Source organism: Pezoporus flaviventris, unplaced genomic scaffold, assembly GCF_033815535.1.
Source record: "Pezoporus flaviventris isolate CSIRO_AGI_PZ_B2104156 unplaced genomic scaffold, CSIRO_AGI_Pfla_v1 ptg000015l, whole genome shotgun sequence".
NCBI lineage: Eukaryota > Metazoa > Chordata > Aves > Psittaciformes > Psittacidae > Pezoporus > Pezoporus flaviventris.
Window position 1 is genome coordinate 10685439 of NW_026892563.1, and position 25124 is coordinate 10710562.

The 25124-nt window shown below is 42.3% G+C and overlaps 1 protein-coding gene across 2 annotated transcripts in view; it reads left to right on the top strand.

Moving 5' to 3' along the window:
- The first annotated feature begins 19102 nt into the window (after positions 1 to 19102).
- The window catches only part of USP9X (ubiquitin specific peptidase 9 X-linked), a 99321-nt gene continuing 93299 nt past the window's right edge, over positions 19103 to 25124 (top strand). The window contains exon 1 of one of the 2 annotated variants that reach the window (XM_061453394.1): positions 19103 to 19502. The gene's annotated coding sequence lies outside the window, so the exon portion shown is untranslated. The remainder of the gene's footprint in view (positions 19503 to 25124) is intronic. The other variant, XM_061453393.1, reaches the window with a different exon arrangement.

The window sequence follows — 25124 nt, forward strand, 5'->3', positions numbered from 1 at the left end:
GTCTTTTGTTCCCTTACCACTACTTTCATTATGGAAATCTACCAATAGCCCAGATCCTTCCATAAATGAGAGGATTATTTCCTAAATCCCTCCATCATGCTCTTGGCTTCCTCACGTTTCTCCCACATTCTTGCTGTTTCTCCTCCCAGCTTGGGAAGATGATGCTGGCACATTTGTCATGCAGCAGGAATGTCAGCGAGTCCATGAAGGTAGCTGGGAGGGCAAACTTTGTGGGTTTTTTTCCCCTGCAGCTGACTGACCCTTCTCCTCACCAATTTGTCAAGCTTTCATCTGGCTCTGAAAAATCCTGAGTGAGTATTACAGTGGAACTGCACACCAGTCTGAGATGCCTCTTGCTTTCAGAAACTTCATGGGTATTGGTCTTTAGTGTCTCACCTGGAAGAAGATCTGGGATCCTAACCTTAAAATTAAAGCCTTGCTTAGCACCACCTGTGTTACAGACAGCAATTGCTACTCTGCATTTAAAAATAATCATAGTGCTGAATGCAGTAATGTTTACAGATGTCGTTTTACTAAATTTACACCAGTTTTTGTGCAGCTGATCTCACAAATTACAAACACAAGCCTAGTAAATATAAGCTGAAAACTGCACAGAGAAGGGGATTTTGTTGTTGTTAAGGACTGCGTGAACGAGGAGAAGCAATGAATGCACCGTCTTTCATAGCCTTGGCAGGACAAGAGCTGTGAAGGATCCTAGGCATGCTCAGTGCAACAAAAGAGAAAACAAGAAGGCTGCATATAACATGCTCTCTGGCATGCAAAAGAGGAGCAGAGACTATAAGAAGATGCTACAGGAAAGGAAGAAGTAAACACAGAGACAGTTGGAGAGTCCCTGGAACAGGGGAGGAGTGGGAAGGTGCGAGGCTGGGAATTCACTGAATCCTCTGTGCAGTCACTCTGGTCACAGCTTTGCCTTTCTTCTCCCTGGGGTGGACAGCAGGAAACTGGGTTATGCTCCCACATCTTCTATCTGTATGTGAACAAGCCCAGGGAGAGGCTGCAGCTAGACCAGGCAGAGAACATATGGGATGATGCAATGTGGATAAATGGAAATTTTGCCCAGTTCAAGCTGCCAGGACAGAAGGCAAGGTATGAGCAAGTAATGTGGTTAGACATACTCCTAACGATATACAATATGTATGATTTAAATACCTCAGTCCTAAGAATATAGCATTCTTAAAGCATGCTATAATCTAGGAGTCAGAACAGCTATTATCCCTTGTCCTTTCAAACAGACAGACCTTTTCAGCAAAGTCCCTCCCCCCAGCAAGAGGGGCCAGAAGGACATGAGAAACTAAAGGTCCAGGGCAGCTGGTATGAAGAAAGGGAAACCAAAGAGAGAAAAGGGATCCCCTCAGTGAACCACATGTAGGGGAGGCAGAAGGGCACAAAGGATGGGGCAGGGGGGAGAAAGGGAGATAAAGTTATGATGAATAGTATCTCTGACCTTCAGTGTGTCATTGAAGGCCAGTGAAGAAAAGGGCAAGTTCAAAAAGAAGCCAAGAGGACATCAGGAGTGGGAGAATGTGCAGGAAGAATTGGGCAATGATATCTCCTTGGAAAGATGAATGGTGTTGGGGTGCTGCCTTTCACAGCACTCTGGGCAGGAAAGTTTGATTTACAGCTGTACAAGTTGCATTTTCTGATGATGGACACTGCCTTAGAAGTACAAACCTATGTCTACCAAGTAGCAATTATTTCTTCTGGACAATAAAGAATCTCAGAAGTTCTAAGTGTTCACGCTGAGGAATTTGGTACTGGCAGTAGTTGTATCGTGTGCATTTATAAAGGTCCCCATCACCGACAGTACCCGAGCACACAAGGAAGTTGACAGTTAAGGCAGCCCAGCGCAAACCTGCTTACAGCATGTAATATTCATTTCTAACAATTCTGTAGCTCATTTGAGACAGCCCCTGCCCATACTGCTTGATGCTACGTGCTGAAAAGAAAGCTTCCAGGACACACATTTAACTCACATTTGTAATGGGAGATTATAATCTTATTTTTTTTGTCAAAAGTAATCAAGAGCTATGCCAGAAATTATTTCTACGTCAAAAGCATTTTTAAAGTGCAGGAGGGTGCCTGGGAAAGCTGCTCTTTAGATTGCAAATACTGCAGTATCATGACTGCTTTTCACTACAAGTTGTAGCACATGCATTCGCACTTTTATTACAAATCCTTGTTCAGCCGTTGAAGGAGCTAAAGCCATTCTTAGGTTCTCTAAAAGATCTTTTTAATTCTCAGCTGTCCCTGTGAGAGACTGGAAGCCATCTATTCTTTCCACTTGAAGAGTAGGTACCTAAAATTCCTGACAAGTTCTTTGTGAGCAGGCAAAAGTAGGCTAAAAGCAAAGACACCTGTTAGGAGTTATTTCACCAGCAATTCAGAAATTAAGCATTGTTGGTTCTTTTCCTAACTTGTCACCCCATTTCTAACATATGCTGTTATTCTTTAAGAAAATACCTTTCCGATATGCAAAAAAGATTGTATTTATATTGCTTGTAAGCAAGAATATGAAATATCACTAATAAAATTGTTCAACAAAGCTAAATAATGCACTTAAGTGCTTGCCTATGAAAATTTAAAATATCAGTAGAAGAAGAGTAACCACTCCAGAATTACATTTATAACAGTCTTTTCCCATTTTTGTGTAGAGGTGTTCTCAGGTGTGTTCTGGATGTGTCTGGTAAATGCGATGGGTATCGTGATCCTAATGCAGAACCCAAATCTTCATCCTCAAGACTGTACCCAAGAATTCACATCTGTAGGCCATGACAGATCAGAGGAATTGAAAAGAACTCCTGGAGAGCCAGTGACCTACCTCAGTCACTGCTGCAGCGCTAAACTTCCTACAAAGATTTCCAAAACATCCAGCCGCCCCACAGAATAAACCAAGAAATATTAAAGCCGCAGAAAAGCAATCTCAGTCCTTAATACAAGCACTATTAAACTTTTAAATAGATCTTAGTTTTTTGGTAGCCAATGCCTAATTTTATCTCAGGAGACTTAGTCACCTAAATCAATATTTACTTCAATGATTCAGTAGAACCACTAAATAAGACATGCCTATAGAATCACACCATCTTAATATTCTATTTTCAAAGACATCAATTCTAAGAATTGGGATGTAAGAAATACAAGCCTGGAATTGTCCACTCTGATTTATGTGCACTGGGCAAAGTTTACTACCATAAGTGAGCGCCTGTAAAGCAACACCATCACACTATTTTTATCACTCTTTTAAATTGCATTAGATTAACAACAGTTTAGGACATTCACCACTTGTCATCTAATCGTACAGTATGTAGGTTACATGAAAAAGGAGGCAAAATATCGAGGCAAAATATCACCAACATGATATATTCCTTATGCCATCACAGAATCACAGAAAAGCTCCACATTACTTCTGACAACTGAAGCCTGAGAGGCACAGTGGCAGTACTGTTGCAGACCCAAGAGTCACTCTGGCATCGCCATCCCACATTCCAGTTTCTTCAAATGCTCATTAGTCGAGCTAGCTCCTCACAGATAAGATAGGGAAATATGACTGTATCAGTTGCACAGTCTACTCATGGCTGAAGAATCTTAGCACGCGCTTTGGGGAGTGACTGATCTTAGCACTTAAGACTCTCAGAAACTTAATTTTTTAAGTCACAGTCTATGCTCTTGATAGGGTATCCTCCTTGTCAACACAGAAGAAAAAAGCAAGCCCTTTATTTTCCAATATTTTTTCTTTATTTTGCTGCTTTTCCCAGTGTTACATTTTAAAATGGCCTTTAAGTTAAGGATGAGAAATAGCTGCATGTACATAACATCCATCTTAGAGACAATTAATTAATCCAGCATGTCATTTTCTTAATTTACTTACTATTTTGTTTTGATTTTCATTATCTTTTTGTTGCATATTTGTTGAGGACTATTTCAATTATTGTTTAAGCTGGAAGGCACTCCTAACATGGCATTAAATATTAAACATGTTTATGTTTTCATAATGTAATACGATTCCCCTTTCCAACCTAGATTCCCATCTGTTAAGACAACTTCTTAGATCTTTCTAACGCACCTCCACTTTCAAATCAGGATCACAGGAAGTTGCTAGCCCTACCCCAGCATGTAGAGGCAATGAGCAGTCATCACCGTGTTTTTATGTGCAGGTAGTCGCCTGGTCTATACATCCTCTCCTAAAGGGACTCCCCAGGACTGCCTGATGGGCTGCAGGCCTGATGGGGCCATGTGCCTGTCTCGAAGGACAGCTGTGTGACTGGATAATGCAAATGTAGCCTGTGGTCCTCACCATCACATGCTCAGCTTTCTCCACCACTGACACCTCATTACTTCACCCTAAAAACCCTGCCACCCTCCCAGCCTTGCTGGCCTGAGCACAAGGAAGCCTGCAGTGGGCCTGCATGCAAGCCACCACCAGCTATCGCCCCAGCTATTGTCCCAGTCATTCATGATATCTGCAGGAACAAGGTATCTTCCTGACCTCTTTAGGCCATGGGTTTCAAGCACGTCTGAGGGAGCTGGGGACTAACAGAGAGATTGCACATTATTTGAGTTCCTTAGAGAATTCAAAAAAAATTAAGCCAAACAGGGTGGAAATTAGCTTTGTAACCCTTATGTCATAAAAAAGAAAAATACAAGTGCCCCTTCCCACAAAATAAAATCGCAACTTAATGAAAACCTAAATAACTCATGCATTTCTTTCTTCTAGCTTTTCCGGTGTTAGTGATAGTCAAGGAGATTTTTAGAACAAATTTCTTCTTTTTTTGTTTGCTTGCTTGTTATTCAGTTCATTTCTAGTACCCTACATTTTGAGCTTTTATATTTTAAGTGAGGTAATTTTGTCATCTGCAAGTTCATCACACACTAATGCTTTCATTAATAGAAGGCAAAACCTGATGCACTTCCAGGTTGAGGGACTTATCCAGGATTTAAAAAACCCAAACAAACAAAACCAGACCTTCTTGCTGGTTGAATTAGCAGGATTTACCCTTTGCATTTGTCATTTATTACAACCTTTTCTCCTTCATTATCTCATTTCTTACTAGAAATGCACTCTTTTCGTCTTAGATACTGTTTCTCATCACTGTGTTATATCACCGTCAAAAATACAGCAAGAGTGTAGCTGGTGGAGTTTAGGGTCTTTTAAGCAAGCACTTTTTCTTTTATCCTTATGCAGAAATAGCTCTTTAAAGTAATAAACATTATTTGAAGAGACACTCAAGCATTTAAGTGGGGAGTTCCCTTTGGTGATACACTTCTGTTGCATACCATTCCACCTTGTAATCTACTCAGAAAATCATTAAGTCCTTACATTCCACACAGAACATTTTACTGGGAAAAATGGACAGAGGTTTCCATCCTAGACTTCAATCCATTCTCCAGTCCCACCAAGCATGTGATCAGAAGCAAACTCCTTGTCTAAAGTATAATAATCACTTCTAGACTGCATCTAATCAAACAATGTAAAACTCGGCAACTCTTGTCCATCACAACTGCAGAGGAAATACCAGCTACAGCAGAATAATCCTGGATCCTATCCCTGAGTGTCCAGGAATGTAATAGACTTCATTCAGTACACGATAGCAAGCAAAGTAAAGTAAATAATCATTGTGCCTCAGGAAGAATTCACACACACAAGAATTCTATGAGGAACTCTATAGAGAAAGTACCTACTTGCCAGTGGGTGACTGTTTCTTGCAAAAGGGTCATTTCAACCTAATCCATCAGTCAGACCCTCAGGAGAAATCTCCAGAAAATGAACCTGGGAACTACGGGCTCATTTATAACTCTGCACAACCCCAGAAGCCAGAGACTTAACAGAGATAGATTTTTGACACTTTATAAACTCTTTTCTCCACCACTAACCTCTCTGTGCTCTACAGGGTATAAAGTATTAGTCTCTCTTCTTAAACCTGGGAGGTAGCAAGCCTGATATTCCTGTCTTGTACACATTTTCCCCACTCCTGCAGTATATGCCCCGTACTTCACAGGCAACAATCACTCTTATTTCAAAGCAATGATCTAATTGATACATAACCAGCTAAACTCTGAGTAATCATCCTGAATTCATATTTATTTTATAGACTCCTAGAATCATGGAATAGTTTGGGTCAGAAGGGACCTTTAAAGATCATCCACTTCAACCCCCACATCTTTGAAATCTGTTGCTTTTATTTCAGTCCTGAAGAATGGCTTCATATGTGTAAAAGGTTGTCTGAATTCTTCAGCGGTGACAGTTGGCATGTTCAAAAAGTATTTCCTCTTCCTACAAGCCTCACAGCTTCAGCGAAATATTCTATCATCTTTATCTGAGATTCCACAATCAATGTATTTATGAATTGTTAAGGTGCTAGAAAAGCCATACTTTATAATTATTTTTTAGCTTGTAATTAAGCATGCACAGTGTGCAATCATTTAATGATACACTACATACATGTCTTTGACAGGGGGGTACTTAAGGATGAGTATTTTTTTCGCATTTACTCCTATGTGAACAGCTGTGTAGTTTTACCATCACTTTATATACTTGTATATATTTATTTAATACTTCTAATGAAATTGACAGATAGCTCATATTTTGATTACCATGGGATAGATATTTTAACTGTACTTTGCCTGTGTTAAACACATAACCCATTTTTAACTATACAAAATAGCAGAGTTTATAGATTGTTACATCATACAGTGCTGGGGATAGCTATGAAGTCAAAGAAGGTTCCCTAAATACACAAAAGGAACATCAAGTCAAAGTTAATGAGTGCGGTGAGAATCTGGAAGCAGAATTGGCTTACTGTCTTTGAAATTTTCCACATCCTGGGTAAGCTGATCAAGCAATATGTGGTTTGTGACAAGCTGCAAGGCTGATCATACACATATTTTAATTTGCTCTAAATAATAGGTCCACACTAATGTGCAGTAGTTTCCCAAGTGAATGTGTAGTGCTTACTTAGGTGGAAATAATACTTTTTCTCACTTACAGATCAGTAGGTTTAAAATCTTATGTCCATAGAAGCTGTGTAATGCATTCAACAAGCAGTAAGTCATTTTTGCCCTTGTAATCTACAGAATGTTTGAGTGGGAGAAACTTCCTTAAGAGATATACACCAGAAGAGAGGAAAATACACTGGTGTACTACAGCTATGTTAGTTGTACAGCTACTACAGCTAAGTTAGATAGGTAATTGTAATATTTATTAAGCTTAAGCTTTCATAAAGGCTAAAAGTTTTTGCTTGTATTTTTCTTTAATTAGATAAAGAAATAAGGGATTTAGAAAGAACAACACAGCTTTCTAGCATGTTCAAAAATCAGCATGTTGTGTTCTGGTGCACCAAATTGGAACATGGGATGAGAGAATCCAAGCAATATTAATTGAAAAGAACTTATCCTTACTTTATATTTTTTGTAGCGGCCAATATGAAAGTGAATATTATCAATCAGAAGTTTAGATGGTCTTTCATGAACACATGAAAGATGAGGAAGGTAACAATGCAATTCTTGTTGTTTCTCTGCTTCTGTTGCTGTTTTTCTGTGTAATATGAAGGCAATCTTAAGTCTGTGTACATGTTCCAAGTTAAACAGAGTTACAACAGTAATCCTCAACTTCTGACTTCCACTTCGGTCTTTAACTAGGAGATTATGTAGTTAGAGATTACCAATATTCTTTCCAGAAAATGAAGAAACAGTTTCAGAAAGCTCTTTTCCAAATGGTTGTGACCTAATCTGGTATTTATCCAAGACAGTAACATATACTAACATGACTAAAAATACTTGATACCAAATTTTGCCATTGAGGGCATCTATATAACTTTCAAGGATGACCTTTACTCACCATTAAATGTAAGTGAACAAAAAAGTATCAGCCACGTAGAGAAACTGACCCCCTGCCAAAATATAATCTTGGTGAATTCTTCACATGCATGAGACTGAGCTAGCCTGCCACGTATTGCTTCTTGCAAGCACCATCAGCAACATAAATTCGGCATCCTTAAGGCAACTTCAAGATGCTGCATCTGAAAAATGTGTGCAGCGTCATGAACCCCACATTCTTTGAGTCCAGGCTGCAATTTTAAAACAATTCTTCAAAGAATAAATATATGTCTGGCTCCTAAGAAAAATTTGAACCCAAAATTTTCAATCCATACATGAAATAATGGTCATCTTGCAATTTCTGCTCCCTGATATAATGAATTAAGCCTTTCCTTTCAAGGAGGGAAATGAGCAATAATGCTTGACTGAAGTCAAACAGTGAGTATCTTCATACGCAGGACAGATACTTTCTGAGAAGATCAGCCATTTCCTGAACAGCTGACCAGAACTCGAGTCATACAAATGTCCATGAGCACTAAGCACAGGACATAAAAGTGGTTGAATTAAACAGCTGTTTGCTATTAGAATGAGTGCTCTCAAGTACTATGTAGGTAATATTTGGACTGTGTATCCCATTGTTTAGAGTAAGTTAAAGAAACCGTTCTCTTGAAATAATTGTTTCTGCTCAGACTGCCATTATCACATCTCTTCTCTCACCCTATCTTTTTCTCTCATTAGCTGCTGTGGCACTTCATCTACGTCTGGTAAAACAGATAAGTGGTTGTCATCAACCCCACTACATGAATTACTCATTATATCTGCTCTCTGAATACTTCAGATGCTCTGAGTAGTACATTTCTCTTCCTCTGGCCTGGGCAGTTTGGAATCCACTTGCTGTGTGCATGCTGACTAAGGGAAAATGTGGTGGGTTGACCCTGGCTGGACTCCAGGTGCACACCAAAAGCTGCTCAGTCATTGCCCCCCCACCAAAAGCCGCTCTATCACTCTCCCTTCCTGAACTGGACACGAGAGAGAAAATATAACAAAAAGCTTGTGGGTCAAGATAAAGAGGAGACATCATTCAGCAATTGCTGTCACAGGCAAAACAGACTTGACTTGGGGAAATTAGTTTCATTTATTACCAATCAAATCAGAGTGAGGTAATGAGAAGTAAACCCAAATCTCAAAAACACCTTCCCCCCATCCCTCCCTCCTTCCCAGGCTTCACTTAACTCCTGAATTCCTCCTCCTCCCCAGTAGCACAGGTTGAGGTCAGTTCATCACACCTTGTCTCTGCCACTCCTTCCTCCTCAGGGAAGGACTCCTCACACTCTTCCCCTGCTACAGTTTGGGGTCCCTCCTGCAGGAGACATTCCTCCATGAACTGCTCCAGTGTGCGTCCATCCCTTCCATGGGGTGCATTCCTTCAGGAACAGACTGCTCCAGTGTGGATCCCCACTCCATGGGGTGCAGTCCTTCATGAGCTGCTCCAGCCTGTGTCCCCGTGGGGTCTCAAGTCCTGCAGCAAACCTGCTCCAGAGTGGGCTCCTCTCCTGAGTTCACAGCTCCTGCCAGGAGCGTGCTCCAGCATTGTCTTCCTGTGGGGTCACAGGCTCCTTTGGGCATCCTCCACTGTGGGTCCTCCATGGGCTGCAGGGTGACAGCCTGCCTCACTATGGGATGCACCACGGGCTGCAGGGAAATCTGCTCCAGATCTGGAGCACCTCCTCCCCTCCTTCCTCACTGACCTTGGTGCCTGCAGGGCTGTTGCTATCACATATTCTCGGTCCTCTCTCCAGCTGCAGTTGCTCTTGTGCAGTTTTATTTCCCCCACTTCTTAGCTATGTTATCACAGAGGCACTACAACCATCACTGATGGGCTAGGCCTTGGCCAGTGGTAGATCCACCTTGGAGCCAGCCGGCACTGGCTCTGTCAGACACAGGGGAAGCTTCCAACAGCTTCATACAAAAGTAGTCCCCACTGCTACCAAAACATTGCCATGCACACCCAATATCGGGTTCCTCCTTAACCTGACCACAGGCGCTAGCATGTTATTGGGCTCCTTGCTCAGCCTGGTTGCAACTGCAAAACTTGCTTCTGGGCACATGAAATCACCTAACTTGTTGAAATCACCCAGCATTAGCAGGCTGCAAGTTATGTAGCCATTCACACTTTTCTCCACAGCTATGGGAGACAGGAAAGCAGCTCCGCAGGGCAGCGGTGGAGCAGGATGAGTCATGCTCAGGGAGCGTCTGCCTTTCCCTATGGACTGCCCAGGGACACCAGGCAGCCACATCCGATCAAGGTGCCCCATTTGTAGGTGGTTACAACCCGGTGAAATGTATCCAGCTGAAACCACTATTGTGTAACATGTTAGGAGCCTCATTCCCCTTTGAAATAGAGACAGACTTACGATGGATTTAGCCTATTAAGTAGGGGCTAGATCTGTGCTAAACTGCACTCAGCCACAGTCTTTCAGCCATATGTTTTTGATACTTGTAACATTCCTTGAATTAAGGTTCAAGGAAAACTTCCAAGTCTCCTATTGCTCAGTGAAATGAATACTACTAATGGCATTAATCCATGCACTTCAGTTGGACTCTCCACCTGAGCAGAGTAAGGAATTAGTCTTTTGTAATGATGTATAGTCACAAAATAAAATCCTTAAGAACTGCTGGCATTTTGGGTCATCTACCAAAAATCTTACTCAGAGAAAAGGAAAAAAACCTCAAGAACAACAGTGCAAAACATTGATTTTTTTGTTTTTTTTTTTCCCCCATCGTTTTGGAAAATAAAGGAGCTACTTCATCTCTGGGAAGTTAAAATACATTATTTTGATCAATTTTGTTTTGTATTTTCTGTTAAAGATATAAAAATACAGACATACACCTAAATACATACAGTATTACTACACATGCATGAAAAAGTACAAACACAAGGCAAATAATTAAAGGGACATTATGATCTGAAACTTGACTCTCATTTTAACTTAGAAAATAACCAGTAATAAGTTTAAAAGCAGAAGAACTACAAAATTCTACTAGCTTTCAAAAAGAAAAGTAACTTGTTGGTATCAGATTTGCCCATTTGGTCTCAATTTGTAAAACTGAGAGCAGTGAAAAAGAGAAGTACTGACAAGTCAATTGGACTTTTAAAGTGTGTTTTGGTTAATATTCAGAAAAAGCAAAAACACAGAAATATACTTTTGTTTGCAGCATAAACTTTATCTTTTGACCCTATGTCTATACATTTAGATCCTGAATTATGTTTACCTTCCCAAACTAATGGAATAAAAAAAATTAATGGAAAAAAATTAGTGTGCTGAGAAAAGGCAGATTGCCTTTGGATGATAAAGGATCTACTTATATATTGTTTCAAAAGACCAACTGATATGTCTAGTAAAAACATACAGACTTTGATGCATACAAGCCTGTTTTCAGATCTAATAAAAGATATTACCTCTTCTTACAAGTTCTGGCTTGCTTATTGCCTTATACTATTCTGGCTACAAAGACAGTGCCATTGTTCAAACATTATTACAACTACTAACCTCCCAGGTAAAATAACAACACTACTACCTCAAAAGTCCTAGTATGAGCTACTTCATATTTATTAAACATATTTTTAGTGTCTGTAATCTCCCAGAAAGGCTGCAAGGCTACGTAAAATACAACATGGCATAAAGTTAATCTGCGTTGTATTCTGAAGTGACCTGTCACCATGAGATAATGGAAACAGCAATATAATAGCAGTTACCAAAATTCAGTCTTTACAAATCAGCAATGTAATCTGACATTTGCTTACTACACTGTTTCATGAAAAGAGAAAAAAAGGATTTTTTTATAGAAGTTTCTGACAATGGGACTTATTTTTGCACGGAAGTGGCAATAAAATGCAGACAGCTAAGAAAAACTTCAGGCAAAAAAAGAGAGAGTGGAGTGACAAACACATTACTAAAGGTTCCAAAATCCTACTACTCTGCACGCTACACTGTTAAATCCTCTTCAGACTGGAAAAAAAAAAAAAATTAGAAATCTTCAATCCCAACAAAGAAAAACTGGCTTTACAAAATAACAAATTTCCTTCCTGTACATCTTTTTAGATTTAAGGCCTTCTGACAAGCTATTTTATAAAGCTGGGATAAAACCATTGATACAAAATCTGAAATGGATCTGCACTTCGTTTCAAATCATGTTAGCATGTGATTTACTCTTAAATAATCTTTTTATATTGTTTCTTTCTCTAGGATCACCTTCCCCCCCCCCCCCCCCCCCCCCCCAAACTGCAGTAGTAACCTTTCTCCTCTCAGACTACCCTGTTTTGAAGCTTTTCATGGTTTCTTAATGATACTGGTTTCACGTGATCCTGCTCTCTAACTGTTCATCTGCCTATCAGTTCCCTTTGAGCCTTTCAACTAATTTCAATAAACTTTGAATGAGGGAAAAGGGCTTTCAAAGAGTTTTAATTCCTACAAAGTTTTGGAAGAAGAAATACCAAAGTAGTACCCACTGCTGGAAAGAGAAGTACAATTCAGTTATTATACCTCCTGCTTGCTGGTAGTTAATTAAGCTCCTGACTAGTCCAGCACATTTAACATAAACCAGACACTTTGGCATGTGAGGGAAGTAATTTAAGGTTGGAAGGGGATCAGGGTTGGATGGGTGTAAGATGCTCAGCCTTGGGAAAACAAACTGCTTCATTTATGCTTTGCGCATAGCAACTCTTGTGTTTAGTAACACTGTGTAAGTGAAAATGACCATCACATAATATGTAACAGATATAATTCTGTGAACAACAGTCTCCAAGTTTATACTGGTGCAATGACAAATGCTCTGTGTGCAGAGATGCATTCAGAAAAACTGAGGAAATAGCAGTAGTTCACAAATCTACAGAATTTCTTGCTTTTTTTTTTTTTTTTACAAAATTCTCATCTAGCACACTTGGGAATAACATTGACAAGTTTTAAGAACAGTTTCCTTCTTCCCCCACTCTGCTCCTAAGGCTGGAAGGAAGTCAGACTTCTTCAAGGTTCATGTGGATGAAGAGGACCATATGGTTGTCAAATCAATCTGTTGAACTCAGTCCAAATCCTATGAGACTGATGCTTTTCACATGGACAGCGCATGGTTTATCCGAGGACAGTTCAGCTAGGAACAAACTTGACAAAAAAGATGAAGTATTCTGAATTGCTCCCCCTCCAAAAGATGGAAAAGATGCACTTTTGGGCCTGTAAATATATATTTTCACAACCAATCTCTGCAACATCTTCTAAACATTTGGTAGACATATAAAGAATTTCTTGTCTTGCTAATCATTTAACCCTTATTTGAGCAACTAAATTAATAACAGGAAAATGCTGTACCATATTTTTCTTATCCTAAGAATTGTTCCTACTCAGATACCATTCTTTCTTCCACATAAGAGACATAGGTCCCTACAAAATCTTTTTCTTACCAACTTCCTATGATTTCTACCCAAGCGTGCATTCTTTTGTACCTCTAAGTATGGAGCACAAATGAGATTTAACTGCATCTATGAATCTTACAAGAGTGACATCATGATCACTCCAACATCACTGTTAACTTTTCATACAACCAGAAATCAAAAGATGAAAAATGGAAAGTTATGACTATGAAAAGATGCCTTATATAGATGTGAGGACTGGTAATTGAAGCAGCCATCTCAAGAGAAACTAAAATGGAATGTCTACACTCTACTTTTATTTGTAACAGATGAGAGATGTAGCATCACTCCAACTTCCTGATACATTACTTTTATGTGGGTTTTATTCCTAATTTTGAAACTTAATTACTGTCTGATACCTCAGAGTGACATCATCCTCCCCCCTACCCCAACTTTATTGAACTCAGTATAGTATGGAAGGTAGAAATTACATCTGAGTTTTGGAATACATACACAATAGCTATTTTTTTAAATTCAGATTCTGGTTTTGTTCCATATAGAAAAGCCTAAATATATGGTGTCTAGGTATAATATTATATGCTAAACATTTTAAACCCATCTTAATTATTTGTTATTGGAATAACTTTATTGTGCTTTGCTTACTGATTTAGAGATACAGAGGGCAAAGTTTTCACTGACCTGCTTGACATTTTCTCATCAGATGATACACTAATCTCCTGCCATATTGGTTAGCAAATACATGTGAAACAGGGCTCTAAGGGCACTAACAGGGCCCCTCAGCAGCATCCCATGGGGCCTCCCCACACCCTTGCCCAAGACCCCATTTCAGCCTAGCCAACCATAAGAGGTGCCCAATGCCTAGGGCTGGGTCTGCCCCTGTTACCCTGGCTGCTCTTGGATGAGGCATTGGGAAGGGCCAGAGCTGCCAGGTCCTGCTTGGATGCCCTGGGGAGTCCCCAGTGCACCTGAGCCCGGGGGAAACGCTGGTCTCTGGGGTGCCCTGATGAAACCAATTTCCTGTGGGGAACACATCTGCACGTCTCTGGAATCGTTTTTCATTTTTGTCATGCCTTACCCAGCCAATAGTAAACACCGCCATGTGCACTGAGCGGGAGTGCGACAGTATCAGACACTGTGTGTTGTATTTGGGACTTGTTATTATTCCCAGTATGAAAATATCATTTAATCATCAATGTAATGTTCTGTGACCGCAACGATATAATTATGCTTTACATTAGAAATGACAACTATGAAAGACAGTCTTTTCTGAAAGGGATGACATCCTACGATTCGATGTTGTACAAAGAAACATACACCGCTCACCATTATTGCCAAAATACTACGCAAAATATGCGCTGCATAAATTAAAGACTCAGGCAAGTGCAAAGTACTCTTTTCCTTACTGGTGCTCAAGTGCAGGCTTAAATAAGTCAATGAAAGATTATGTAAACCAAGAGCACTACTACTCATGTGCTTAAGTGATTTACTGGAGTGGGCCCAAAAATACTGAAAATGTTGATCCTTTATGTGATCTCTTAGAACAAATCTTAATGTTCAGGCAGTAGCTTGTTTGATCTTCAAGCAGCATTTTATTTTCTTTCTAAAAGATACTTTCCTGATCTGTTAAGCTGCCTATTTTGTTTTCTGAGAGTTGGTGGATACCACCTAATGCCGCGTACAATGGGCTGAACAGGAAGGGAAAAAAAATGTTCTTGGGTTTGTGGTAAAATTCTTTCTCTCTTCTGTTGCTGTTCTTTTATACTACCCAATTGCAAAGCTCCACAGCATTACTCTGCTTCAGCAACATTCTAAGTTTCATTTCTGTCTATGGAACAGTGTGACGTCAATCAGACTTGAAGAACTGGGGATAAACACATCTATTAATGTAAGAGGTTTTCTAAATTCTGAATCATTCCCTCACCAAAATGATTCATTTTTGATTTCTTTTGGGTTAGTCAATGAACACCACAACCAGCCAGGTTGCAGCTGGTTTCACTTTTTGTTTGACAGGCTGACTGTGGTGCGGGAGCTGGGAAGCCTGCAGGGAAAATGCTTCCATGCCCCATGTTTTTGCACTGAATTAAAAATGTTGCAAAAGCATTTCTAATCATACCAACAGTTGTGTACAGAGGGGAATTAGCTGGAAGCACTACCAAGGAATAAATTAGTCTGTCATAGCTCTCTATGTTGACACTTATTTTGGACCAATTAATGAGTTTTTTGAGCGCCTACTGACTTCTGTCTTCATACTATGGATACTTTTTAATCAGCAAATTATCTCAATTACATCCTTTTGTTTCCATAGTTGCTACAAGATAAACTGGTAACATTAATTTGCAGTATCAGGGTGGGGGGGGGAAGTGTCAATCTTTTCCAAAGGCAAAACAGTATCATCCAAGAAGAACCACAGCAATGCCCCTAGAAAACTCTGGAAGCCAAAGAGGCATAGATTTTTGTCTGGGGAGCAAGAAGAATTCCCCAGTCGGAAGTGTGGTGTGCAGTTTGCTTGTTCAGTAACCACAAAGTGCCACTACTGTCCCAGTATCTTCTTTTATTTGGTGCCATAAATAGCTGTCGACTTCAGCCTATCGTGACCTTTGATTAGCATGGCCAGGAGCAACTGCAGGTCTGTCAAAGCACTTCAGATTATACTTTTAAAACAGAAAGGAGGTCAAATACATAAGCCAGAGAAAAAACACAAAGTAATGTATTTATTTCCTGCACCCAAGTGCAAAATTTCTCTTGCATCTTGTTACGCTTCTGCAAATGTAACATGAAGTACAATCTAAAATCACAAGAGTACTACCAAAGGTGCTGGAAAGCTGAGGAGGAATCACTTCTTAGCTTGTTCCAAACCTAAGTTTTCAATTAAAGTACTCAGTTTCTACGCTCTCTTGGCTGAGGGAACCCCTCTTCGCAAGAGGGAAAACTTGCTACAAGTTGTACCAGTACTGTTTCCACAAGTATTACTCGTATTTTTTTTTTCATTGTTGATTTTTATGTGAACTGGCAGGGAGTTTCTTGGTGGACAATTGCCCACATTATAAAAACGCACTGAAGTGTCACTGTTCAGCTCTGCCAAAGAAGCCACTGCAGTTAGAAGGAACGCAGTATTTGGCTTGTCATTAAAAGAGGGATCTACTGAACAATAAAAGAAATGACCATCAATAAACATAGCAGTTTATTTTTAAGGGCAAGAAGTGTCAAAAAGTACACAACTACAATAGTCTGAGCTGCCGCTATGCCCCTGTAAGCCACCATAAAGAGTGACGAGTTTGAAGGAGAATACTGCGGCAGGCAAGAAAAGTTAAACACATTATAGGTGCAGTGATTTTAAATGCTTTCCCAGAAGGACCAAATGGGACAAATTTGAAGTAGGAGGAAAAACCCAAAGTAACCAATAACGGGCAAAAAAAGAAAAAGGAGGTCATAATAACGTGCTCAGAGTCATGAAAATCACTGAGATAACAGGGCTGTTCTTTGTTACAGACTTCTAACCCAAACATGAACAGACTTACACAGATTTTCACCATGGTTATGGCTTGGTTTTATTGTTGGTGAAGAAAATGCATGTAAAACTATTCTTTCAGTAAACTGTTGCATTGGTACAGTAACAAAGCAGCTGCATCCTTTATTATATTATATGAATGGTTAATGCAATTGAGATGTACTTCAGATTCCCTTCACAAATAATAGAAAAAATAAAAATAATCAGCAGAAAAAGGACCAACTCTAACTTTGTTAAAATAGGAAATAACGGCAGATATCACCACTTAGTTTGGAGTTCCAGCTTTTTACAGAAAAACACCCGCCCACAGCTCTTGCAATGAGCAACCGGTATTTTAGTCTTTGTCACTGCGTGGTCCAAAAGATAAAACATTTTGCACAAGAGCTAAGGCTGTTAGCCCCAGCCTCTTGAGCAAATTCAAACCCATGCAATCTAAATCCCTCCTGTGTTCTTGCCTTGATACCATATTTTTCACTTCCTGCTTGAAATTCTTCAATGATGCTATTAAAATGAGACTTTGACCTTGCAATAAGACAAACAAAACATTAAGCACCATTTCAGATAATCTCCTACACCAAGTCCCCAACATCTGCCAAACTCCTGTCCTTTCACAAGGCATGCTTTCCCATTTCCCTTCCTGTTTGCCCCCACCCCGGTTTTAAAGACAGGTTTAAAGTCTCCTGGATTGCTACATAAAGCATCTACATTCACTGGGGTTACACTGACTTCATAGAATGGTTTGGGTTGGAAGGGACCTTAGATATCACCCAGTTCAAACCCCCCTGCCACGGGCAGGGACACCTTCCACTAGACCAGCTTGCTCAAGGCCCGGTCCAACCTGGCTTTGAGCACTGCTAGGGATGGGGCTTTCACTTCTCTGGGCAACCTGTGTCAGTGTCTCACCACTCTCACAGTAAAGAACTTCGTCCTTACATCCAACCTAAATTTCCCCTCAGTTTAAACCCATTACCCCTTGCCCTATCACTACAGTCCCTCCTGAACAGGCCCTCTCCAGCATCCCCCCTTCAAGATACTTCAGATACATCATGCTCTAAAGCAGTCACCTAAATATCAAAGGCAAGAAAAAAGAGCAACAAACGATCCATCTGTTTTTTATAATACCGGTCCCCCCCTAATCAGGTAGGGAGGAGGCAGTGTTTTGGTGGGGATTGAAGACATCCCTGCCTGCACCTATATGAGCCCCGAAGCCCTGCCCAAAGCCCATTGCCAAACTTTGGGCCCGCGGCCTGGAGAGAGATGAAGCCCTAGGGAAGGCTCAGCCATAGACGAGCTGACTGGTGCAGGTACCGGGCAACACCACCTTTCCACCTGCTTGTCCAGGCTGTTCCTGGCCCGGGGCAATGAGCAGGCAGCCCGCACCGCCACGCCACAACGTGACCAGCAGCCAGTGCGCCTCTGCGCCCCCACCCCAGCTTTGTCCGCCCGCCCGCCCGCCCGCCGTGCCGCAGAGTGACCCAAAAGTGGAGCGGTACCGGTCCCGGCCGCGGCCGCCAGGCCGAAGGGGACGCGCTAGCAGGGCAGCCCGAGCTGCCATCCCTCTCCCCGGAGGGGCCCAGCACTCAGCGGCGAACAGGAAGGCTGGGCCTTAGTCGGCAGCGGCCGCGCTGACGTCATTATCCGGGCCCTCCGCGCGGTTCGCCCGGCGGGTCACAATGGAGCCCGCCCGAGCCCAACCGGCATGAAACGGCCGCGCGCGCTCATACGAGCCACCGTCCTCGTTACCTGTTCCCCTTCCCACCCCTTTCACTCTCCCCCCGCCGCCTTCCTCGTGCGCCCTCCCTCCCTCCCTCGCCGCACACGTAGGGGTGGGGGGCCAGCGGGCCGCAGCTTGGGCCTCGCCGCTGCGGCGTGAGTGACAGCCCTGAGGGGTGGGGGGGCGACGGGGGCGGGGAGCGCGTCACGCCGTTCGGGTGGCGGATCCGCTGCCGCCGCGTTAGGCCGGGGCCTTGCAGCGCGAGCCGGACGCGGAAGGCTCTGTCGGGGCCGCCATCTTGCCCAAGGCCCCGCCAGACAGAGGTGCGCTGCTGCCGCCGGGAGCGCGAGGAATCGCCGCCGCGTCTCGCCTCGCTCCCTCCCTTCTTCTCCCCACCTCCACCTTTCCCTCCCCCTCCCGCACGCACGGAGCCGTAAGCGCAGAGCGCTTCAGCCGTCCGGGCCGGCGCCTCCGCTGCCACCTTCCTTCCTGCCTGCCTGCCTGCCCCCGCGCGCCGCGGACGTTGCCGCCCAGCCGGGCCTCGGGTCCTGGCGATAGGAGCGCGGTGCGTGTGCCCCCCCTCCCCCGCGTGCGCCCCGGTCCCTGGACGGGGCGGAGCGCGCAGGCCCCGGCCAAGCCCCAACCGGAGCCGAAGCCCAGGGCCGCGGGGCAGGAGCTGGTGACGCAGGAAAAACGCCCCGGCGGTGCTGCCGGCGCCGGAGAAAGCGAAGCGACTGGGTCCGGGAGCTGAAGCGCGGACAGCGTTGGAAGCTTCGCCCTCCCGCTTCCCGTCGCAGTACACGGCGTCCGCCTGGGGTGTGTGTGTGAGGGGAACCGGGGAAGCGGAGCCGCCCCCTCAGGCAGCCGGCTGCACGTCCGGGATCGCGGGCCTGGCATGAGACTCTGCCCTGCTGGCCGCCTGGGATGAGGCAGTCCTCGGTCGCGCTTCTTCGGCAGCACCAAGGAGGGCACCGGGCCGTCGCAGCAGCAGCAGCCGCGGGACAAGGGGAAGCCGTGTGGGGGTGAGTGGCGGAGCGCCGTGCCCGGGCGGGGCCGGGGGCCGAAGTCGGGGTCGGGGGCCGGAGGCTGGAGTCGGGCCCGAGGCCGGGACGCGGCGAAGCGAAGCGGCTGCGTGGGGGCAACTGTTGGTACTGCAGCCGTCGGCCGCCGCCGAACGGAACGGCCGGAGGCGCTCCCCGGGGATGGGGCTTCCCGGGTCGGGGTGCTGGACGGCGGGGTGCGGCGGGGAGGAAGGGCCGAGTCGGGCCCCGCGGGGAGGGAGCGGGGGCTTGGCGTGTGTGAGGGCAGTGAGCGGAGGGTGGCGGCGGCAGCGCCTCCCTCGCAGCCCCAGGCATGTGGCCCTGCATCGCTGGTGTTTTGGAGGGCAAGGGAAAATGGCTGACGGCTCCTCATCCTCTCCCGGCTGCCGGCGGGTGGAAGTGCTCCGCCGCCCTTCGGGGGGCTCTGCCAGGCGCCGGGCGGCTCCTCCCGCCGTCCACCCTTGTGCGGCCTGGCGAGGAGGGCCCGGTGGCTGCCCGCAGCACTGCACCCAGGTTTGCCTCCTCTGGTTCTCCTTTCCTTTCGCACCGAACGCCATTACTGAGGTGGAGTGATTGGAGCAGTGTAGGCCTGGGCGACGCCTGGAAATAAGGCCCTGCTGAGACGCTTTTCCTACAGTCTCAATGAAAACCACCAGCACCAGCTCGTTCACGCCCGCTGTAAACATTATTAACGCGTAGGCCACTCCTCTGGTCTCGGCTTCTAGCAACCCTATTTCGATGCACAAAAAGCATTTGTGGCTTTTTGCATCGTCTTCCTCTAGTTCGCCCTGATGTATCTTCTCGGAGTTATGTCTTGGAGCTTGTTTGTTGTGATTTATTTTAGGCAGTATAGCCCCCTCCGCTTGTCCGAGGTGTGCGATAAGGAGCGAGGTAGTTGCATGCAGTTCGGCCACAATTATTCTCTGTTAACTATCGTCAAGAAAACTGAGGGATTTCACCAATTGGATGGGTTGTTGGGTTTTTTTGTGTGTTGGAAATCGCTATTGATGTATGCTAGCCCACTTTGTGCGGCATTGTTTGTATGCAAAGAGAGTAGCATTTGAAAATTATTCTGTTCTTAAGCGATTTTATACTCAAGCATCTGAAAATGTTGATGAGGTTTTTAAGATGTCATATTTTATTTTCAAGTTTCTCCATTGAAGTCCAGTTAAGTATTTTGAAGATGTACAGTAACACACAAGACACAGCTGTACGGGGGGGGGGAAATCTTTCAGAGAAGAATTGTTCTGTTTAAATGTTCAAAAGACTCCCTGTCTCACTGTAGACGTATAGTGTCTGTCTCAGCTGTCTTCATGTTGTCTGTACAACTTGATTTATATTCACAATTCTGCAGTTGTATTCAAATCACTGGGCGTTTGTATCAGCCCAGAGGAGACCCTCTGAAGTCACAGATCCAAAGCTAGCACAAGGCCCACTTTTGTTGACCTAGTTGCAGAACTGGGACCTGTATTCTTAAGAAGTTGTTGAATTTAGATGTTAATATGCAGTGTTAAGTATACTGGTGGCAACACTTGTGACAGAAGGACTAGGTAAGCTGTGTTTTTTCATGAGGCTTCTCAAATGCCTGACAAATAGATATTAAAATTACTATGTTTAGGAAGGGTATTTGGAAGGCTGGCCTTTATTGATTATGGAATTGAAAGGGTATCTCTAGTAGGAAGGATTTAGGGGTGGCTAAAATCTGTAGATAGCTAACTTTATGTTTGATATTTTTAGTTTTACTTTGAAGTATTGGCAGAACTTCTCACTATAAATGTTCCTGAGCAAGTCCCATTTATTTCAACAAAACCTAAGTCATACATGAGTATGGTGGCATGTTTGTTTTGTTTTTTTTTTTTACAATGCTTTTGATTCTCTGAGTGTAAGTGATGTTTATTCTTTGAACCAACAAAGTACAGTGGCTAAAATTAAGAATTTTGGGGAAGCATGTAAAATACATATATTGATTATTCTGTTGCAATACCCTGGACAGTGGTGATGCTTAGTGATAGCTTTGAGTGAAAAGCATAAACAGTCATAAAGCTGCAGTGGAAGAAACTCAAGCATCAGCATGTTGTTTTTTTTTCTGGGGGTGAGAAGTTAGGGAGAGGAATTTAGCAAAATAAATGTAAGATTGTATCTCAGTAACTGTTTCCTTTTCTCCAATATATTTTGTACTTTTCTTGCATGTAGGTTTTTTTAATGGTACTTCTTTTGGGTAGCTCCTCTCTTAATCTTTCCAGGCTGCTGCTTCATGTCTTGCAGAATTTTCCCTTCTGGCAATAATTCTGCCCATTGAAATGACAGGAAGACTACATCTGAAGGTGGTAATCATGAGGATAGTGACATCAAAACTGTTTACTCCTTCTGTATCTGTGGAATATTGTCTTACATAAACTTAGATAAACATTTCCCACATTGTGGTGCATTTCTACTCAGAAATAGACAACTGCAGATACTCTCTGTTCTAAACACACACTTTGAGGTTTATGGGTTTTATTAATATTCTGGAATTCTTACAAGCGAGACTTGGGGTAAACAAAAGTAGTGGATTAGTGTCTGTTCAACAAAAATCAGACTTTTAAGAAAGTAATGGTATGTGTAATACCTTTAAGACATTTTCTATTTAAAATTGAAATTAGGTTTCACAGTATAAATGCAACTTTGGGTAAAAAGGATAGGAATTCAGTTACTCACTAGTTTGAACACATAACTTTCAAATGGCTTTAAAGTTACTTTTCTGCCAGGTGTGTACTGAAGGTATATAAAGTTCCATGGGAAATATTTCTGTCCTTCCTGCTCCAGCTTAGAAATAAGTTCAGAACTTTTTTCAGGTATTTGAATGGCAAGCAGTTTTGTGTTAGGCAGTTCTCTGAGTGTGTGTGTATATGTGTATATACATTTATTTATCCCAGAAATGCTGTTTTGTATATCCTAAGAGATCTAAAAACTGTAGGTATGTTTTGAAAACATCCTGAACAGGATAGCCTCATTTCTGAAGTAAGTGAATCAAGTGTCCCTTACTGTTTTTCACTTAAAGAATGATTTATTATTTTTTTTCCTCAAAAAAACCCCAACCAACCCAACAAAAACGCAGCAAGCCAAAGCCCTCAAAACTCTTAAACTTTTTTTTTTTTTAATTTGTAATCATAAATAGTGTTTAATTGAACCAGTAGTCGTGCTTATCCAGCGCTTGCAGAGACCAATGTCAGGTGATTGTCTGAAGCTGTAAGAAACGTTGCTGTTTTTTCTGTTCACTTGAAAGGCTGTACATGTGGAGGCTTTTGTGTCCTTTAGAAAATTGTTTTCTGAATGTTATCATTAGTATCAATCTGAATGTGGGGACATGGTTTCTCTTGTTCCTGGTCTCTTTAAGTTTTTCTTGTGACATGGATATGTCTCCTCTTGAAACTCTTTGTGGTTGCATCCAGTTTTATTATCCATATCACCCTTTTTTAAAAGTCTCAAGCTGTAGTCAAGGGTAAGTTTTGAGAACAGAGCTTGATAATGTCTGTTCTTTGTTGTAGTACCTTGCCTTTGCAAAGCTAGCAATGCTGTGTGTACTTGCTGTAGCCTTGTCTTATGTCATACAAGGTGCTTATGGTGTATAAATACACTGCATACCATCTCCTTGACACAAACCTAATGAAAAAAAGAATGAAAAATTAAACTATACTGTACTGCTGTACCTGCCCTGCTATACCACAGTCTTGTTATTCCATTTTTCTTAAGAGGTTCACAACTCTGCAATATTGACTAGTGATGCATGTCAGTTGCCTAGCTGTCTTGCCAAGCAGTTGGTTATGTTTAGGAAGAGCAGTTTGGTAAGCCTTTGTATTGCAGAATGGTAGTTAAACAGTCTTTCCATGGCAGAGGTCAGGGATGCAGAGGGAGTCTTTCATAAGTATATGATTGTGTGCAGTAAGACTTGTTTTTTCTGCTTGTAAAGTTTGAGCTGCTTTGGATTTGTGTGTTAGAAAAAGGCAGTGATGGTAAAGTTCTCCCACTCTTACAAAGAATTGGTTTTAATGAGTTGAGGTATCTTTTTGAAAGTTATGTTGTATTGGCTGTCTCTGTTAAGGTTGTAATGTGATTTGAGAATATTGTTTAAAGAGGTTCTCTCTGTACTCCATGACAGAACCGTGTTTTGACTTAGATCTTCTTGTTCAGAGTCTTGAATAGATAGGTGGTGGCAGAAAGCCATTCTGTTGTGACTTGACATCCTCAAAATGTCAGCTTCTGCGTTTCTGAGACATTACGGTGTCCGCTTGAGCCCATTGGTGCTTTGAGCACTTTCTGTAGATCTGGTTTGGTAAAATAATTTAAAATATTGAGTGTTGGTAAGGTTACAGGGGAGCTGTTAAGAACTTTCCTTACAGTAGAGGAGAGGACCAAGAGAGGTAAGGTCCTAAAGTGGCCACTTGTGACTTAATGTAAAATCTTTTTGCTGTTTTTTTCCTTCTTAAAGGAGCTTAACAGCACAGCCAGTTCCTTTTGCATTTTCTGTTGTGAATTTTCTGAGACTCCATTTTATAAGAAGCCATTAGTTACTAATTTTATTTTGACAGCTGAATTCAGTCTGCTTGGTATCAAAGCTTTCTGATTGCCAGCTGTTGACATGTTTTCAAATAAAAATTAAAATGGTGAGAATAAATGCCATTTGGATACAGGTGTGTTCACAGGCAGATTTTTAATATAAACTTTACTGATGTATGGTTTTCTTAAAGGATTAGTTAGTATTAACTGTGAGAACGATTACTTGCTTTTGTTTAACATCTTTGTGCTAGTACAGCTTCTAAAGAGGTCCATGGGATGTAGATTTAAAGTCTAGTTATGTTTTGAATGCTAGTATATTCAACTTTTTTCAGGAAGTTAAAAATGAAGCCTGCTTAGAAGTAGTGGATAGCTATCAGGAATGTTACTGTGGGAAACTTATCTGTAGCATCCTTGATCTGCTTATAAAACCATTATGTAGCCGTTTTTTGTGATTTAGTTATACATGTAACTGGCAAGAGAAAATGTGTTTTTCTTGCATATACATCTTTGCATGGGCATCATAGCAAATCATATTGTTTGGTAGTTAGTGTTCAGTCATGAATTCACTCTTAAGTAAGGAATGATGCAATGTGGTATTCCCTTAGGATGTATATTTGTGAATGAAAAACTCACAGAAGAAACCTTTTTCCAATTTTTTTTTTTTTTTGTAGAAGGCAAGACACAAGTGTGTGACTCCTTAATGTTTGCTCATGTTCTCTTCTCCTTCCTGCTCTAAATTGTAAAAGACTTTTCCAGTATTTTTATTTAGCAGAAGTGTTCGAATGAGTACTTCAAAATAAGTACTTGGAGGGAAGTTCAAGACTAATGTTTCATTTAGGTTTCATATAAACTATCCAAAACTCAAGTAATAGAAAATTGTGCCTAGAGGAGCCTTTGCTTAAGACAAGCAGCTGAATGGTAACATGAAATGACACTAAAATGTGCATTGTAAATACCATAGACTTCAATCCTTAAGTCACTTTAATGCTGCTTAACCTTTTCTGTAGCTTCAGCGGGACGAGGTGTGGGAAGAGGAAAAGGTAGTGTTTTGTGTTTGTGTGGTCTTAG